Raw genomic sequence first — 21,017 nt, forward strand, 5'->3', positions numbered from 1 at the left:
GGTCTCCTCCCATAATCCTAAAAGCTTTAACCAAAAACTTTCTACTATTGACCTCACCCCATTCCTAAGAGGGGAATGGGGTAAGGTCAATGCAATGGGGTAAGGGGCGTGCATAAGCGCACAAATGTGCCTACTGTTCCTGTCCTATTGTTTTTCTTTTCTTCTTCCTATATATATATTGATGCTTATACCTCCTAATATTTACTCATATATATCTTCATATACTATATAATCCTTTTTATATAATGTTGTGACAAAATAAATAAATAAATAAATAAATAAAAACAAAACTAGGAATGACAGACATTGTATAATAATGTTACTTCTTGATTAAAGGCTTTACTGGTGTGTTGAAATTATATATTTTTCATTTTTTGAGATAAGCAGTCCAGCAGAGAAACTGCTAGATTCCATTGCACAAGTTATTGGGGTCTTTTTGGAAGATCTTCAGGAAAAAAAATAAGGACTGAAGACAACTCTGTGAAAATCTATCTAGACAAGGAAGGGTTGGGATATTGCTTACATGCGCTCCAAACAGTTGACCCCTTTTTTTTGTCACAACATTATATACAGGAACATATATTGAAAGGAAATAATAGGACAGGAATGGTAGGCACTTTTGTGCACTTATGCACGCCCCTTATAGTCTTCTTAGGAATGGGGTAAGGTCAATGGTAGAGCAAGATAACAGCCATGATGGGTTTTGAGCATTAGGAGATGATAGAAACAGCAATCTTGCTAGCAACTGCAGTTGGTTTGTTTTAAAGGACATTAAGTTTGCAAACTTCCATTTTTAAAATTGCTTGTTAACTATTTTTAAGCTATTCTACAGCCTCTCAGATTAGCAAGTCTGAAAACACTGGGTGGGTTTTTGGTCAATCCTCCAATGAAATAAAATATTAATGATAAGTTTAAGAACTAAAAAAAATGTAGTACCCAGTAAAAAGCTAAATAAGGCTTTGATCCTAGAACTTTATGATTTTGGAATTAATCATAAAGAATTCTTCCTGTAGGAAATATATTAATTTAGACTTTTGATAAATAATTTTAAAATAAAGATAAATTATTTTGAATATTGGACACTAGAGGGGACTAAAGGTTTTAGTTAAAGGACTGAGTGTATAAAACAGCACAAAATGTTTTAACACTAAAAATATTGAAGAAAGTGGAATGGAATCAAAGTTAGTATAAACAATGTTAATGGTAATGTTTGCTTCTATAATTAAACTGTGTCCAAAAGATCATAAAAGAAATAGCAGATAAGAAATGACTTTTATTTGACAAGATAAAGATGACATAAAAATGGATCTACAAGTGATGGATTATGAGTATGATAGGGAAGAGGATATCTCACTGGATATACAAAAGAAATTGGGAGATGTTTTAAAAATCAAAAGGGAAATGCAAACATAAATAAAGAGTGACCTGGAAAAAAATTATTTTGTTGTTAAAGAATCTTGTGAGAAGGGACACAGAAAAAGTGAAAAGAAATAAAAAGAATGGCAGTATTTCAATAGATTAAAGATTAATAATGTTAGACATAAAAGGAAGGAATATAAAGTTAATTTATTTGACCAAGGTTAAAATAAGATATATTGTTACTTCTTATATAACAATAAATTTTCTATTGATCCAAGATTGAAAAAAAATGCTTTATGGATTTGTCTATAAATGGATGGAATATGGGATGAAGATATTATTGGTTTTAAACTAGGAGGTGAAAGTTACAAAAATATTTCTACTTGTGAAGAAAGTTGGAGTAATTTCTTGATATATTTTCTTTCTTTTCTTCACTGTATTCTTACTTTTTATTTCCTTTCCCTTCTATTTCCCCTCCCTCCCTCCCTCCCTTCCTTATTCTTTCTCTCTCTTTTTCTTCTTCTTTTCTTTCTATTAAAATCCTCACTTCTTTAAATAAAAGAAAGTAAACTCTCTTTGGAAGTTAAGGAAGTAATTCAGCTGAGTAGGCTTCTGAGATGGTTGGAATTTGTCTTCCTTTAAATCTTTTAAGGGATTTTTCTCACAGAATAGACAGGAAATAATAGCCTTCTGGAAGGAAGGAATAATTTATTCCAATTTATTCATGTATTATATGAAAAATAGAAACTAAAGCAGAAGTTTAATTACAAGTTTCTATGTTTATGTAGCACTCATCCAGTGGTGGGAGTCAGCCAGTCGTAACACTTCGGGAGAACCAGTTATTAACTGTCTGAGCAGTTTGGCAAACTGGTTGTTGGAAGAAATCATTAGGGCAGAGAATCAGTTGTTAAATTACTTGAATCCTACCACTGCACTCATCCCAAAAGAACCACTGAGAATTGGGTCCTTCTGTCTATCTTTTCAGATGATTAACCCATCTGGCCCAAACACAGCAACACACATTGTGGGTTTTGCTTTAATTAATAATCCTATCTAGCCTGAGATGGTGAATCAGGAAACTGAAGCCGGATCAGGAATGCAGCCACTTGTGAGTTCAGCTGGGGTATTAGGATAGTTATCTCTTTTAGGACAGCAGGAATGCTATCCAGTCAGAATGCCACAGTAGTTTTCTCCATCAGAATAAAACTATCTCCTCCCCCCATTCCCAGTATCTAGAGTCCTCTTCCTTCAGGCTTTCTTTTCATACCCTTCCACCTGAGCTGCTTGGCCTTGTAGTTCTGTTCCTCTGTACTTTAATTCCATTCTCCCTAGTGAAGCCTACCATGTTTCCCCAAAAATAAGACCCTGTATTATATTTTTTAAATCCTGAAATAAGGGCAGGCCAGGTGGAGGAGATAACGAAGCCTCCATGTTCTGTTTCCCTCTCCCAATACTCCCAACAAAGAGTCAGTGAAAGGCCTTCTCTTCTACTTTATTTACATAGATAAATGTCCTGGCCACGTCTACCCATGGGCCTGCCAAGTTTCTGGAGATAACGAGGAAATTATAGATAAGGCCAGAATTACTCACGAATATATTCTTCCCTCCACTGATACAGTTTGCCCGCGCAAATTCATTGCTTTGTCCAAGACAAAAAACCAGGAAGTCCCGCCTCCTATTTATAGTCTCTGCAGATGTCACTTGATGACCATCATTCCTTGGCTTTGTCCCAACACTTCCTCTGCTGCGCGCGCCGGTCACGTCTGCCAAATCAGAAGAAGGCTCGGGAGAATGAGGCCTTGCCGGCCCCTCCTCCTCCCTTTGAGTGGGTGCCAGGGAGGGAGAGGGCCCAAGAGAAGCAGGGCTTGCCAGGTCTTCTCCCTCACTTTCTGAATCATCCGAGTCCAGGAGTCCGAGTCCAGGAACCTGGGTCACAACACTATCCCTCACCGCAGGGCCCTTCCCCCGGGGCTGACGATCGGGATGCGGTCGGGCTGGGTTCTGCTCATGGAAGGCCTGCACCAGGTCAGGGGCATGAACGTCGGAGGCATCTACCCAGGAGAAATCAGTCCCGTATCCCTTCCACGCGATCAAATATTGGAAACGACCCTTCAGCCAGCGGGAGTCTTGTACGCTGTGGACTTCGTATTCCTCCGACCTGTCCTCGGCGACAATGATGGGTGCTGTTGGGCACCGAAGGGGACTCGGTGTGGCCTCAGGAACCAGAAGGGACCGGTGAAAGACGGGGTGGATCCGCATGGATCGTGGCAGGGTCAGTCGGTAGGCTACCGGGTTGATGACTGCCTCGACAGGGAACGGGCCGATGAATCAGTGGTCCAACTTCTTTACCGGGCGGTCGGATGGGAAGTGTTTGGTGGAGAGCCACACCCAGTCTCCAACCACCAGCGGGGGCGTTGCCCGTCGGGAGCGGTCGGCGGACCGTTTCTAGTCCTCTTTTGCCTGATCCAGCTGCTGATGTACCAACTGTTGGACCGCATGCAATTCCGTCAGGAAGGTCTGTGTTTCAGGAACAGGAGAATCCGGTGGTGCCAGAGGGAAGAGCCGCGGATGGTACCCCACATTGGCAAAGAACGGGGTCATCTGAGTAGAGGTGTGCTGAGAGTTGTTAAAAGCAAACTCCGCCAGGAACAGGTAATCGGCCCAGTTGTCCTGTTGCTGGTTGATGAAGCAACGGAGATACTGTTCCAGGATACCGATGACCTTCTCTGTACCCCCGTCGGTCTCCGGATGGTGTGATGATGACACTGCACCTCCAACGCGGCCATCAGGCTCTTCCAGAAGCGAGCTGTGAACTGAACTCCGCGGTCCGAAACCACCCTGTCCGGTAGACCATGGAGGCGGAAGATGTGCTGCAGAAAGAGACGGGCCATTTTTGCGGCTGTGGGCAGTCCACGGCATGGGATGAAGTGTGCCATCTTGGTGAGCATGTCCACTACCACCAGCACCGTGGTGAACCCAGAGGACGGCGGCAGGTCCATCAGGAAGTCCATGGAGATCACCCCCCAGGGTCTGTTGGGTGTCGGCAAGGGCTGGAGGAGCCTGGGAGGGGCCCCCGTGGTGGCCTTGGCTTGCCGGCACGGTATGCAGGATGTCACGTAGGCATGTATATCATGCCACACTCAGAGCCACCAAAAGGTCCGTGTCACCAGGTGGAGGGTCTTGAAGAACCCAAAATGTCCTGCTGCAGGGTTGTCGTGGCACTGGGTCATGACGAGGGCTCGGAGTGGTCCTGTGAGCACATATAATCGCCCCCGAAACTTGAGTAAGTCCTCCTCCAAGGTCCAAGGAGACGTGGGGCCCACCTCTGCTCTCCTTTGCTGCGACCAGGTGTCCTGGCGCTGCGCCTCTCGCACCTGGGCCTGCAAGTCCACTGGTTCCCGTGCTGCAGCCAAGGCTTCTGCCGGCAGCACCGTCCGTGGAGGAAGGGGGTCCTTGGCGCAGAGGTACTCTGGTTTACGGGACAGGGCATCCGCCCTCCGGTTGTGACCACTGGGAATGTAGGTCACGTGGAAGTTGAACTGGGCAAAAAACAATGACCACCGGATCTGCCGCTGGTTCAACTTCCGAGCTGTGGTGAGGTGCTCGAGATTCCGATGGTCCGTTCAGACCTCCACCTGATGTCGGGCCCCCTCCAGATGGTGTCGCCAAGCCTCGAATGCAGCCTTGATAGCCAGCAACTCTTTTTCCCAGATGGTGTAGTTGCGCTCGGAAGGATTGAGTTTCTGGGAGTAGTAAGCCCAGGGAAAAAGTGTGCCGCCATTCGTCGGAGCCTGTAGCAGAACCGCTCCCAGAGCCACATTGGACGCGTCTGTCTCCACCACAAAAGGCCGGAGCAGGTCGGGATGCCTCAGGACGGGTTCCTTGACGAAGGCTTTCTTGAGGGCTGTGAATGCTTCTTGCTGCGGGGGACCCCACCGGAACACGACCTTCTTCCTGAGGAGCTGGGTAAGTGGAGCCGTCAGTGTGGCGAAGCCCGGGATGAAGGTCCAGTAGTAATTGGCGAAGCCCAGCAGGTGCTGAACATCCTTCACCCGACGAGGGGCTTCCCAGCTACACAAAGCTTCTACTTTGCGTGGGTCCATGGCTATGCCCTCGGGCGAGATGATATGCCCAAGGAATTCTATGGAAGTCCAGAAGAAGATGCATTTCTCCAGCTTCGCATTGAGTTGTTGCTCCCACAAGCGTTGCAGAACCAGACCGAAGTGTCGAAGGTGGCTTTCCCTGGACCGGGAGTAAATCAGGATGTCGCTCAGGTAGATCACCATGAACCGATCCAACATGTCTCGGAACACATCGTTCATGAAGTGCTGGAAAACGGCAGGAGCGTTGGTCAACCCAAATGGCATGACAGTGTATTTGTAGTGTCCATATCGGGTGCCAAATGCCATCTTCCATTCGTCTCCTTCTCGCATCCGCACCAGGTTGTAGGCCCCCCGGAGACCGAGCTAGGTGAAGATTGTGGCCTCCCGCAACCTATCCAGCAGCTCCGGGATGAGCGGCAGCGGGTAGCGATTCCGCACCATAATGGCATTTAGCCATTTAATCACAGTACAGGCGCAAGTCCCCTGTCTTCTTCTTCACGAAGAGGACCGGGGCCTAGAGAGGGGACTTTGAAGGCCGGATGAACCCTCGAGCCAGATTTTTGTCCAGGAAGTCCCTGAGGGCGGCCAACTCGGGCTCCGACATGGAATACAGACGTCCCACAGGCAGTGGTGCATTGGGCAGAAGGTCCACGGGGCAATCGTAGGGCCGATGCGGGGGTAGTCGGTTCGCCTCCTTCTCACTGAACACGTCGGCAAAGTCTGTCAGCTCAGGAGGCAAGGTGATGGCAGCGGTGGGGACATTCTGGCTGGCACAGGTGTGGCGGATGTGGTCGACGCACTGCAGACTCGGGAAAGAGATGGCGTTCTGCGACCAGGCCACCTGAGGATTGTGGGTCCGAAGCCAGGCCAACCCAAGGACCAAGGGAAAATGAAGGTCCGCCGTGACATAAAACTGGATCGCCTCCTCATGGTCCCCAATAGCCAGGCGCAAAGGCTGGGTGGCGAATTTATTGGGGCCGGACACCAGTTCTCGTCCATCAATTGTCTCTACCTGCATCGGAGGGTCCACCGGAACCACGGGGACCGCAAACTGGGTCACAAAGGCCTGGTCCATAAAGTTTGTTGTGGCCCCTGAGTCCACCAGTGCATGCGCCTGGAGCCTGTCCGACTGGTTCCCCAACCATATCCGTGTGTCCAGAATCAGATGCCAAGGGGGCCCAGAGTCTACTTCCGCAACATCCAGTGGGGGCTTAGTACGTGCCCGACCTATGGTTTTCCCGAGGTCAGGCCTGCTCCGTTTCCCGATTGGTCACACTGTGATTCGGGGACCGGCGTGCGTGCCCCCCTTCGCTTTCTGGGGCAAGAAGCGGCGAAGTGGCCGGGCTCCCCACAGTGCAGGCACAATCCCCCTTGGCGCCTCCGGTTCCGCTCCTGGGCTGTCAGGCAAGGTCTGGCCGCTCTCAACTCCATGGGCTCTTCCACAGCAGTTACAAAACATGGGCAACCCGGGGTGCTGTTGGCGCAGGAAGCGGGGGTGCAGATGTTGACGGCGGGTCCCGGGGGGCGCGACGGGATGGTCGCTGTTGCAGACGGACGTCGAGGTGGAGACAAAGGGGCACCAAGTTGTCGAGGATCCGTGGCGCCTCCACCTGGGCCAGCTCGTCTTGTAGTTCCTCTGAGAGTCCCTCCTGGAACGCATCCACCAGCACTGCATCATTCCAGTCAGAGTCCTGGCACAAAAGACGAAATTCGACGGTGTACTCCTGCAGGGGGCGTTTCCCTTGACGGAGTTCCTTAAGGCGCCTGGTTGCTGTCAGCATCCGAACGGGGTCCTCGTACATGATGCACAGGTGCTGCCAAAAACGCTGTTGGTCCGCCAGCAGGGGGCTGTCCTGGAGCAAGAGGGGCGTGGCCTATCAGGCAGCTGAGCCGGAAAGAAGGTTAATCACGAAGGCCACCTTAGCCCGGTCGTCTGGGAAATCCTCTGGCCGCATAGCCATGTAGAGCTGGCACTGTCCCAAGAAGGTTGGGAATATCTCAGGCTGCCCAGAAAACTTATCCGGCATGGTTATCGGGCACTTGCGACGAGGAGGAGGAGTGGGAGGACCAGGAGGGGGGCTGCAGGCACATTCCCGGCAGCAAGTTGGCCTGCCAAGTGAGCCACTTGCTGCTGGAGCTGTTGATTAGCCGCTTGTAGCTGCTGTACCTGCTGCTGTACCTGCTGCTGATCCCATCTTTGGTGGAAGATGGTTTAGTTGGGGTCTTGGACAAAATGTTCTGTTTCCCTCCCCCAATACTCCCAACAAAGAGTCAGTCAAAGGCCTTCTCTTCTACTTTATTTACATAGATAAATGTCCTGGCCACGTCTACCCACGGGCCTGCCAAGTTTCTGGAGATAACGAGGAAATTATAGATAAGGCCAGAATTACTCAAGAATATATTCTTCCCTCCATTGAAACAGTTTGCCCAAGACAAAAAACCAGGAAGTCCCGCCTCCTATTTATAGTCTCTGCATATGTCACTGCATGACCATCATTCCTTGGCTTTGTCCCAACACTTCCTCTGCTGCGCGCGCCGGTCACGTCTGCGCAGTCTTGCATCACTCCAAAACTGTTCTTGGGGCGTTGCCAAATCAGAAGAAGGCTCGGGAGAATCAAGCTTTGCCGGCCCCTCCTCCTCCCTTTGAGTGGGTGCCAGGGAGGGAGAGGGCCCAAGAGAAGCAGGGCTTGCCAGATCTTCTCCCTCACTTTCTGAATCATCCGAGTCCAGGAGTCCGGATCCAGGAACCTGGGTCACAACACTCCGTCCCCTGATTCTTCCCCCCCAGCCCACGCCTCCAGACCCAGCTGATGGCAATCAGGCCTGGCTGGACCCTAGGTTTCATAGGCAGGAGAGGCGGGAACAACAGAAGCAGGGGTGGGGCAGGCCTAGGAAGTGCTGAATCATGGAGCCACACCCCACAGGATATAAAACCAGCGAGGGCTGCTATGCCTCTTCGTAGCAGGCAAATCAACTGCTTAACTAGAGCTGAAGTACTGTTTGTTACTGGGTGACTCATCAGCATCAAGGGAGATAACAGAGTCACTTGGCAGATGTTCCCTAGTTTGCTGCCAGAGCTGATAGTGCCAGCTAATTAAGCCATCGCTCGGACGGAGGTGAGGGGGGACAGAACACACTTCTGCAGCAGGAGACTCAGTATTCAAGCAAAGTTTTTGAGGCAAACCTCAGTTAATAGGCTTAATATTAGCAAGCATGTTAACACAAAAAAATATTCAAACAAATAATCAAAATTAAAACTAGATTTCTACACATTTCCTTTTAGATTTGAGATGATTGTCAGTTGGAAGCAGTATGGAGAAATCCATATAAAATTGGCTTTATTTAATTTATTTTAAAATAATTTTTGTAATATAGTCTATAAAATAAAAAAATATTACTTTCCCCTCATTACAAATATATGGAATGTAAGTACTGGGGTCTTTTAATTACTAGAGATTTAGTGCAAAGTATTCATCAAATAACCTACTCAAAATTGTCATTCAGAGTCCAAATACCTTGAAAATAATTGTTACATGAATGAGTATTTGGTTTGTACACTTATAGTAAAAGTAATAAATTAAATTGCTCATGAAAAAGATATTAAGAGTTTAATGTATTTAAGAATACATTTGAGTATTTTTTATATCCCCAATAAGCAACCTAATAAACTGAAAAAGTAGCTAATATTCCCAACTGTAATATTTCATATTATGACTTACTAAATCTGAAATTTTAAGATGAGATATATGAAGATGAATTGATAAAAAATGCTTATGGTAAGGTTCATTAATGATACTCAATTGAGGCTGTATTTTGCTATCAACATTTCTATCATATTATTGTTCCTACTTGTCTGAGAAAGGAAGTCCTTCTCAAAGCATGTTGTTTGATATTCTCTAATTCTTTTACACAGTAGATCCTTAGAAGTTATTTATAAGTCTTATCATTAAGTCTTTTTTTTACTTTGGCAAGTCAAGCATGTCTTTCTTCGATACATGACCTGCATACTGTCAGAAAGCCTAATCCCGGGTGAGAGCCTATCATGGGACATCAGTGAGGTTCTTATGGTTAGATAGCGGTAATAAAATGTTTCAAATGTATTGTGTGTGCAATTAATTCTGCAAACGTCTTGCTTTTACCAGTGTTGATTGTGGTCAGGCTGGTTAGCTTCTTTATGTAAAATTCACGAAGGGGATTTTTTAAAATATCTGTTGAAATGGCTATGTTTCTTCTTGATTTCTATTAGGCTTCAGGATTTGCAAAGCTTCCTTTTTTTAAGCAATTCTATACATATTATTATTTACCATCTATTTTGCTGGTAGACATGCAATGTTTTCCTCTCAGTACTTAATAAAACAGTCTTACGTCCCCTTTGCCTTGTTTGGAGCATTTTTCAAACTCTTGGAAAAAACTGTTCCAGCCTATTTCCTGTCTTTTGGGGTATGTTTGGGAAGGCATTCTTGCTATTTATCACTTTGTATTGGTTTTTAGTTACTTTAATCCCCTTTAAAACAGTAGAGAAGGCAAAAAAAAACAAAAAACCTCCAGAGTTAGATCAAGCACTTGCTGAGAGTTTAGTCCCTTGGTATGCAATAGCACAAAAATCAAATGATGACTTATTTGAACTACTGTTTTATTTAATTAACTAATATCAGAACTAAAAATAACTGCTGACTTTTTATTATGCAGCATGTTGCTGTGATTATCATTTGACACTCAGTCTCTAAATGAGAATTTCATGCTCTTAAGCTAGAAAGCTTCAGTTCTACTAAATTTCTTTCTAGTGTGATTTTCTTGTTTTTTTCCTGATCAAACAAAACCAGCAGCACTTTATTATTTTCTGAATAAATGGTATGTGTGTGTGTATGTATATATATATATATATTTAATAGCTGATTTGCGAACTGCAGTAAGATTTCCTGCTGTTTGTATAGTTTTGTCAGCACATTGCATAAACTGATGTTTATTGCTGGGTGAACTCTGCCAATATGCAGTAAGCTGAGTGGTATTTTAAGAAATAATTCTGTATTTAGATAGACTGTTTGGCAATGTACTGTATATTCAAATTGCATTATGGCCTTTGCTCAAGTAAATGAGTAAGCTTCCATATTGTGCTAAATCATACTTGTATTCCTGACTTATTGAATAAATTAGTTATTGAATAAATTATTCCTGGCTTAGAATAGAATATAATTTTTTATTGGCCAAGTGTGATTGGACACACAAGAAATCTGTCTTGGTGTATATGCTCTCAGCGTACATAAAAAAAAGATACGTTCATCAAGAATCATAAGATATAACACTTAATGATATTCCTGGCATTGAATAAATTATATTTGTTCAAAATGATATGGATATACACGAGGGGGGGGAGGGAGAGAGGGAGAGAGGGAGAGAGAGAGTACACCAGGATTTAGAAATCACAATGGTTAGATTCATACCCAGTGTTAAATGGAAACGAAAGAAATCAATGCTATGAGTGAACCAAAACATCCTCTTTAAGACTTGAAAATTTCAGAAAAGCTCTAGTGACACAGTGGTTAGAATGCAGTATTGGAGCTATTAGTATTGGAATATTACAGTTTGGAACTGGATCTTGATGGGCTCAGGGTTGGTTTCCATCCTTCCTAGGTAGGTAAAATGAGGACTCAGATCGTTGAGGGCAATGACCTGACTCTGTAAACTACTTAGAGAGTGCTGTTATATAAATCTAAGTGCTGTTGCTATTGCTATTAAAGGGATGTAAAATTAATTTACATAAAGATATGTAAATTAAGAGATGATTAATGGCCCCTATGATTAAGTTCATTCTTAACAGATAAGTTAATGAATGTCATTATTAATATAAATCTGAAATTTCAATGTTTCTAGTTTAGACAACATTAAAAAAGGATAAAACATCTTTATAGATGAATCTACTAATAGCTGATAACTAACTGATCCCTTATGTAAGAAGTAGTCATCTTCAGAACACCAGAAGATAGACTGTCATCATATTACCCAATTATGAAAAATAGATTTATTTCTTGTTATGGTAGAAACAGAATTTCTAATAAGGGGAACATTTGGTCGGTTTTAGCAAATATATTTTTAGTGAACTTTCTAAACAACTGGTTCTGGGGAGCTGATTTTATATTTCAATGATGGTGTTACTAGAACTAGATATCTGTGCTGAATTGCAGGCCCAATACACTGTACAATCTAAACAATGCAGAATTGGTTTCTCACCGATTTTAAACTATCCCCTCTGTTGCAAAATTATCAAGTCTTTGTCATTCCAAGAGCCGTTTCCTTTAATCCTCCAACCATAATTCAAAATGAATGTGTGGCATCTTCTCTACTTGAAAGCTATATATCTAAAATATATTGATACTGAATTTTTTTTCAGTGGTGTAGCTCCAACTATAACTTGAGTCAGGATACTTCAGCTGGCATCACTAAATAAGTTACCATTATATTTTTCTTCACATATAGTTCATTCAGTTATTGGAATCATAAGCTCTTTTAATTATACCATATTTGCTTAGTTAGAAATTTTAAATAAATTATGCTTCTTTGAAATTCCTCTTCAAATGCCATTTAGAGAGCATTAACAATACATGTAAAAATGGCATAAGATTTGTAATTTTACTTTCCAGCAAAATCAGCTTTTAAAGTAAAAACAACAACAATAACAACAACAACTTGTTTTTGAAATATTCCTCTACGATACTCATCTGGGTAATTCAATAGGTTCAAAATTATAATTCAAAATAATTCAAAAGGGATAATTCAAAAGGGAGAAAGTGGCAGAGACTTATCAGGGATTCTGTTGGAATGCTTTCATCTCTTGGCACGTTAGTTCAATGAAGCTCTGTGTTCAGCAGATGGATTGGTATTTAAGCTCCCAGTGGACCACAGAATATTGCTCTTTTTGTTGTGTTCAGTAAAAAATGCTGCCAGTTCCTCTTCAGAATGACTCACTGGGAAATGGAGTCTAAAGAATGATCCAGTAAAAAAACGTTTAAAGTGCAGTTTACAAAAGAGACCACTTTTATTCACCTGATCTTCACAATTGTGAAGTCATGGCCAAAATTGTGGAAACCTTTTGGGAAAAGTGTATTTTCTAAAACTAGCTAACAACACCACTTTTTTTGGAGTAGTACCATAAAATTATATATCAATGGAAATATAATTAATCAAGAATGTAATGCAATAAATTTTATGAAGGATTTGCTATTAGAATAGCAGTTACAGTATAAAGAAGAAAAGTGAAACAGAAAAAAACAAGATATACAAAAATGATAATGTCGGTTATTACTTAGTTGAGTAACCTTTAGCATGAATTACGGCCTTACAACGTCTTCCCATGGAGTGAACTAAGTCTTTTAGTTCTGCAGCTGTTATAATGTGAAACCAAGATTGAATGATTGCTTCTATTAACTGGGTTTTATTGCGGGATAACTTCTGACTAACAAGTTTCTTTAGATTTTCAATTGGGTTAAAGTCTGGGCTATTCCCAGACCATTCCAGCATTCAAGATATGATTATCTTGAAACTCCCAAAAAAAGTGGTGTTATTAGCCATCAAACCTCAAAAATACACTTTTCCAAAGAGATTTCCGCAATTTTGGCCAATACTGAATTGTCTGTATAATTTTTAACAAACTCATTACAAGTAAACGATTTACAAAAGTTCACACTAATTCTTCAAAAAGGAAGACTATATTACACTTCCAATCTTAATTATGTAATTAAGTAATTGGAGTAGGAAATCCATAATACTTTTTATTGCTGGATGCAAAATGCCAGGTTATATTGATGTAAAGAACTAGATTGTCAATTCAATATGTCTCAACCATGGAACTTTGCTTTTCATTATTCCTGAAGGAGCAAACCAGCTAAGGATGCATTGCATACACACACACATATATCTTCTTTTTCTAACACTACACTGCACATACCTATTAATAATTAGTAACACTATCTACTAGAGTCTATTGTCTGAGGCCAGTACTTCACTTTCCCCATTGGTTGGATGGACTTACAGAACAAGATCATGACAAGTCAGCACTGAGACATAATAGCTGAAAGAAGCAATTCTCCATTGTGTCAGGGAAGATCATCCAGGAATGGAATGGGTAGTACTCTGCTTCTCTGCTTGGAAACCAAGTTAATTTTTCTTTGGCCATGTCTTCCTTGCCTGGGTCCTCTCCAGTTCGACTTGGTCTTCCATGAGTAGAGACTGAGAAAATGAGGCTCACTCATTCTTCACGACAAATTTGATGGAAACAACTTTAATTTCTACTGAGCAAGGCTCGAAGATTGTGGGCGTGCGATCTGCAAGGTTACCAGTCTGCTGGTAATCCTCCCTGCCGGCCTGAGATTGGCCAAGGTTCTTGCCAGTCCCGCGTTCCACAGAGGGGGCTTTGCCTTCCTCGGGCAGCCCCTGGCAATTCTGCAACTGCAGAGAGGGACTCAGTCCCTGCCTGGTTTGTTCAGGCACACTGATAGCAGGAAGTGCATCTGGCACCCCAAGAGCTATGGCAGGAGTGCTCATGACAAGCCAGGCTACCTGATTTATGTGTGGAAAGCGGCTGCCATTTCGGCATCAACATAGCCATGGCAGGAGCGCTCTTTGTGAGCTAGGCTGCCCAAATCCATTGGAAGAAGCGGTGACAGCGCTCAGCTCTAGGCCAGCTGACAGGCCTTTCCTCCAGCTCGTTGAGCATGGGAGTGCCTAGTGCAGTTACAGCTGTGGCAGGAGTGCTCTTTATGGGCCAGTCTGCCCAAATCCACACGAAGTGGCACAAGCGCTCGGCTCCATGAAAGCCATGACAGGCCTCTTCTCCAGCTTGTTGAGCATGGGAGCGCCTAGCACAGTTACAGCCACAACAGGAGCACTTGCTTCGAGCCAGTCTGCTTCAGCTGCTGTCGACAGCCTATGACACTACTCAGCAAGCCGCAGCAGAAAAGCCCTGACGAACCAGGTTGCCCATCTGTCAAGGTAACAGGGGCCATGCGAAGCTGCATCGCAGCAGCGACAGGAGAGCTCTTTCGAGCCAGGCTGTCTCCTGTCACATGGCAATGGGCAGGGCTATTGAAGATAGCTCCTCTGAGTCAGTCTGCCTTCCACCATGAGGTGATTGGCTTTAGCGCCAGGCACCTAGGACAGTCGCAGCAGGAGAGCCACTTTCAGGCCGGTCTGCCTTCTATTGATGAGGAAATTGGCCAATTAATGCGCCAAGCACCATGCTCTCTTCGAGCCAGTCTGCTTTGCGTCAGAGTAACAGTGAAGTCACCGGCATGGCCATGCGAGAGAAAGTCTGCCTTGTATCAAGGGAGAAAGAGAGAGAATAGCGCTAGGGCAGCTCCGATAGATCAGCTCTTTCAAGCTATGAGACGATAGCCCAGAGACTAGCAGCTGCAGCAGGAGCGTCCCTTTCGGACCCCTGCCTTGTTACAGGAGATGAACTGGCGGCAGGGACCAGCGCCATAGCAATTGTGCAGGGGGAACTTCTCTTGGGTCAGTCGGCTGGATTGTGCAGGTTACATGGCGATTGTGCGTAAGTGATAATACTGCATCAGAGGAAGAGTTTAAATGGTGGGAAGGTTGGTGACTTTAGTGGCGCTCTGTTGCAGCGCCTAGCCCTTAAATCTGCCCATTGATAACACTATAATTATTGCGCAAAATAGTATACCATACTGTATATTGTGAGTGCTCATCTCTCTTTAACACAGTGACTGAATATATTCAATCCAAGGCAGGAAACTGAGTAAGACGAATAATTAAAATAAATATAGGCACTGAACAATGCTGGATGACAAAGTAATATAAATCAGAACACAATATTGAAACATAAAACCATTCATTTAAAAAAAACACTTCACAAGTTTGAACGTTTGACCATCATATGGAGCTTGAAATTGATCATCATATAGTTGGTGCCTGGCAGTGAGTCTCTCACAGACAATCAGTTAGTGACGGCTCCGGTTTCTTTAACCTGCACAATGCAGTTTGTCTGGGCTGAGGTAGGGCAGATTCCTTCCCAGGGGACCTAGACCATCAGCCGCACCCTCTACCTTCCACAGTGGGAGACCTGCCCCAGGGGAGAAGCAGCACCAGGTTGAGAATGGCCAACTAGGTTTATAGTTATATTGGCTGCTGCCCATAAGATGTTTAGCTGGCTGCAACTCATCACCCCTTCAGACCTATCCACAGGCTAATCTTGGCATCCATGGCATGCCCCTACATCAGCAACATCACTTGGTTGAGTCCGTTTGCACTCCCCAGTTGTCTACGGATTATGGCAGTGGTTCTAGTCTTCTGCTAGGGTAATGGCCAAGGCCTATTGGAACCAGTTCCCAGGCACTCCCCGGAGTTGATAGGTCCTGTCGCACCAACTGGCTGGATTGCATTGCCCTGGTACCTAACTCCTCCTCCTTACCAGGGCACAGAGCGTCTCCTGGTGTGCACTGGGAGGTTACTGACTGTAGCCTGATTGTGGGTCCTAACCCTAACCTCGAGGCAATACGGCCTGCACTGCATATAGCATTAACAGTGGCAACCTTAGCCTCAATCATACACACCCCATGCCCATAGCTACCAGGGCACACCACAAGGGCCTAGTTGATGCAGCGGTGAGAAAACTCAAGGTAAGAGGTCTAAGCCCACTGTCGGAAGTTTCGTTCCGAGATGACTCCAGATGAACCCAGCTTACCATCTTCCGAGTGAGGCAGTGATTTATACCCATCGCAGAGTCTTGGCTGACACCTCTCTCTACATCACATCTGGTGGCCATGTCAAAAACTTCCCGGATGACGACCAGGCTTCTGACCCGCCTTTGACAATGGCTGTGGTTGTTTTAGGGTAAATAGAAGTTGACTGTGAACCTTAAGGGCTTCCTCCTCCATGGAGAAGAGTTTACTCAGGCCTGATGGTCACCAGAGCCAGGACCATACTGGCCTGGTACAGGCATCCTTCTCGTCAAATTCCCCCTTCCTCTCGAAGGGGATCTTCGGGCTGGAAGGACCACTGGAGGTAAGCCTATCTCACGCCAGGGAGAGTAGTCAATTGGCTGGGTGGGCTTGAATTTATTTATTTATTTATTTATTTAATTAGATTTTTATACCGCCCTTCTCCTGAAGGACTCAGAGCGGTTTACAGCCAGATAAAATAAACAACAAGATAAATACAAGATAAAATACTATTTAAAAAACTTATTCAATTTGGCCCTAATTAAGATAAATTAAAAACAATAAAACCCATTAAAATTAAAACTATATAAAATCTAAAATCCTATGCCAGTCCTGCACGAATGAACAAATATGTTTTTAGCTCACGGTGAAAGGTTCGAAGGTCAGGAAGTTGGCGAAGTCCTGTGGGAAGTTAATTCCAGAGGGTAGGAGCCCCCACAGAGAAGGCCTTTCCCCTGGGGGCCGCCAGCCGACATTGCTTGGCGGATGGCACCCTGAGGAGTTCCTCTCTGTGAGAGCGCACGGGTCGGTGGGAGGCAATCGGCAACAGTAGGCGGTCCCGCAGATAACCCGGCCCTAAGCCATGGACTGCTTTAAAGGTAGTAACCAGCACCTTGAAGTGCACCTGAAAGACCACAGGTAGCCAGTGCAGCCTGTGGTGTCACATGGGAGCCACGAGCGGCTCCCTCTATCACCCGCGCAGCTGCATTCTGAACCAACTGGAGCCTCCAAGTGCTCTTCAAGGGGAGCCCCATGTAGAGAGCATTGCAGTAGTCCAGTCGAGAGGTAACAAGAGCATGAGTGACCGTGCATACGGCATCCCGGTCCAGGAAGGGGCGCAACTGGCGAATTAGGCGAACCTGATAAAAAGCTCTCCTGGAGACAGTCGTCAAGTGATCTTCAAAAGACAACCGTCCATCCAGGAGAACTCCCAAGTTGCACACCCTTTCCATCGGGGCCAATGATTCGCCCCCAACAGTCAGCCGCAGCTGCAGCTGACTGTACTGGGGTGCCGGCATCCACAGCCACTCCGTCTTGGAGGGATTAAGCTTGAGCCTGTTTCTCCTCATCCAGACCCGTACGGCTTCCAGACACCAGGACAGGACTTCGACGGCTTTGTTGGGATGGCCTGGGGTGGAAAAGTACAGCTACGTATCATCAGCGTACAGTTGGTACCTCACCCCAAAGCCACTGATGATCTCACCCAGCGGCTTCAGATAGATGTTGAACAAAAGAGGTGAGAGAATCGACCCCTGCGGCACCCCACATGCGAGGCGCCTCAGGATCGATCTCTGCCCTCCTGCCAACACCGTCTGCATCCGGCCAGAGAGATAGGAGAAGAACCACCGATAAACGGTGCCTCCCGCTCCCAAACTCCCTAGCTGGCGCAGCAAGATAGCATGGTCAATGGTATCAAAAGCCGCTGAGAGGTCTAATAGGACCAGGGCAGATGAGTAACCCTTATCCCTGGCCCTCCAGAGTTCATCCATCAACGCGACCATAGCCTTCTTCGTACTGTAACTGGGTCAAAAGCCGGACTGGAACGGGTCTAGATAGACAGTTTCATCCAGGTACTGGGGTAATTGACGTGCCACCGTACTCTCTACAACCTTCGCCATAAAGCGAAGGTTGGAGACCGGATGATAATTTACTAAAGCAGCTGGGTCCAGGGAAGGCTTCTTGAGGAGGGGTCTCACCACCACCTCTTTCAAGGCAGCAGGAAAGATGCGCTCCCGCAAAGAAGCATTTGTAATCTCCCGGAGCCAGCCTCGTGTCACCTCCTGCGTGGCCAGCACCAACCAGGAGGGGCACGGGTCCAGCAAACATGTGGTGGCATTCAACCTCCCCAGCAACCTGTCCATGTCCTCGGGAGTCACAGGGTCAAACTCATCCCAAACAGTCTCAACAAGACGTGTCTCAAACCTCTCGTCTGGATCTACCCAATTTTGATCCAATCCGTCCCGAAGCTGAACGATTTTATCGTACAGATAACCACTAAACTCCTTGGCACGTCCCTGTAATGGGTCATCCCGCACCTCCTGTTGAAGGAGAGAGCGGGTCATCCTAAACAGGGTGGCCGGGCGGTTATCTGCCGACGCAATGAGGGAGGAGACGTAGAAACGTCTCGCTTCCCTCAATGCCACTAGGTAGGTCCGACTATATGACCTAACTAGTGTCCGATCAGCCTCGGAATGGCTGGATCTCCAGGAACTCTCTAGGCGTCTTCTCCGGCGTTTCATCTCCCTCAACTCCTCGGAGAACCAAGGAGCTGGTTGAGACCTGCGCTGGGTCAGAGGCTGCAAAGGCACGACATGGTCTAGAGCCCCAGCCGCGGCCAGTTCCCAAGCAGCGACTAGTTCTTCAGCCGTGCCGTGGGCCAGATCCTCAGGGAACGGCCCAAGCTCCGTCAGGAACCTCTCCGGGTCCATCAGGCACCTGGGACGGAACCAACGTATTGGTCCCATCTCCCTGCAGTGTTGAGTGGTGGTCCGAAAGTCCAGACGAAAGAGAGAATGATCTGACCATAACAAAGACTCGTTAACTAGATCTCACAAATCCAGATCATTCAACCACTGTCCAGAGATGAAAATCAAATCCAGTGTGCCTCCCCCAATGTGAGTAGGGCCATCAACTACTTGCGTCAGGTCCAAGGCTGTCATGGAAGCCATGAACTCCCGAGCTGTTGTCGATGACACGCCGGTTGATGGCAAGAATTCTCCACCTGCCACAGGATAGGTATTCATTTGGGTCTATGGGTCTAAGTCCTTCATCAAGCATGATTTTTCCCATCGTCTGCCAGCTCCAGGGCTTACTCCTCAGCCTCCTCGCCCAATGGAGGGATGCTGCCATGGGTTCCTACAGACCAACGGGGTGGTTAATTATAACCCGACTATTCCAGATCCCCAGGTTCTCGGTAGGCTATGGAACAAGCCTTGACTTCTAGGGCCAAATTAGCATCTATATGGCCACCCTGTGGTTTGTCCACACAGGAGCTCTGGTTATATGGCAGACTCCCTTCAACAGGTATGTCAGTCGGCACTGGCTATGATGAAAGGACCTTCGGCCTCTCATCACTAACCAGCTGCCCAGGGGGCGGTCATAACCATTCCCCTCTTTCCTGAGGGTGGAAACTACCACGTCTATATTACCCGGAGGTCCGGTTTCTTCCCGTTCCATGCACAGGCCTTATTGCTATGCATGGATTGTGATCGATAGTCCACGCTTCTTTACTTACCTGGAGGTATTGAGTTCCCTTAGCAGGGGTGGTATGTCTGCCGGGAGTCTGACCCGCCAGGCTTCTGGCTCACAGCCGTCCTAGGGCATGTTTCAGGCTACTACCTCCTGACTGGCCTTGGTCGGGTAGGGAGTGACTGACGTCCCACCATTGGGATCTCTCTTTAGGCGGAGCAATGCTCCAGCAGAGACATGTACCTTTCATTTCTAGGGGAGGTGGTCTCTCAACCTTTCCAATGGGACCAACATTTCTTCATGGAATGGCTGTTGACTGAGGTGGTGACCATCTTAGGGGCTCCAGACTACGGGCCTGGGGGTTTCCCATTTTGGCCACCTCTCTACGGACAGTAACATGCGGCTCACCCACCACTATGTGGTTCTGGGGCTGAATGGGGTCTGTGAGGAACACCTTTATTCCCTGCCACTGATGAAACACATGCTTGTGACCTTGGCAAAGGGTGGTTTTTCACCAGGCTGCATCTACAGAAGGCCTACTACCAGGTCCAGATCCAACCAGGGGATGAATGGAAGACAACATTCAACTGTCCCTTGGGGAGCTATCAGTTTCAGGTGATGTCATTCGGGTTACAGGGAGCCCCAGCAATGTTTATACAACTGATCAATGAGGTGTTGCATGAATACTTGTACTGGGGGCTCCTTGTCTACCTGTACGAGATCCTGATCTACACCACCACCATGGAAGATCACATCCTATTAGTGCGATAGGTGCTCCAGAATCTGTTAACGGCTAAGTTGTATGTAAAACTCTCAGAGTGCGAGTTCCACCAAACATGGTTGGATTACCTGGGCTATCATATATACAGTGACAGGGTGGAAATGGATCCACACAAGGTTCAAGCCATGTTAGAGTGGCAAGTCCCAAAGACTCAGAGACAGTTGCAAAGTTTTCTGGACATTGCCAACTTTTATCGACAGTTCGTCCCATCATTTGCTAGAGTCGCCTTACCGTTAAATGACCTGCTGTGAACAAAACATACAGCTACCAAACCCTGGCTGGGACAACCCCTTAATTGGACGATGGATTGTCAAAGGGCATTTGAAACCTTAAAAGCCGTCTTTTCTAGGGAGCCCATCCTAAAACACCCTGTCCCCAAACGGCCTTTCAACATGCAGGCTGACACCAGTGATGTAATCATGAGGGTCATCTTGTTACAAAAGAATTCAGATAATCAGATACAGCCCTGTGCATATATGTCCTGAAAGCTGACGCCAATGGAACGAAGTTGGGTGATCTGGGAAAAAGAGGCCTTTGCGATGCAGTGCGCATTGCTGATGTGGTGACAACTGTTAGAGGAGGCCTGGCAGACATTCGAGGTGTGGATGGACCACTAAAACCTCAAGGCCC

The sequence above is a fragment of the Ahaetulla prasina genome, chromosome 4 (assembly GCF_028640845.1).
Source record: "Ahaetulla prasina isolate Xishuangbanna chromosome 4, ASM2864084v1, whole genome shotgun sequence".
Lineage (NCBI taxonomy): Eukaryota > Metazoa > Chordata > Lepidosauria > Squamata > Colubridae > Ahaetulla > Ahaetulla prasina.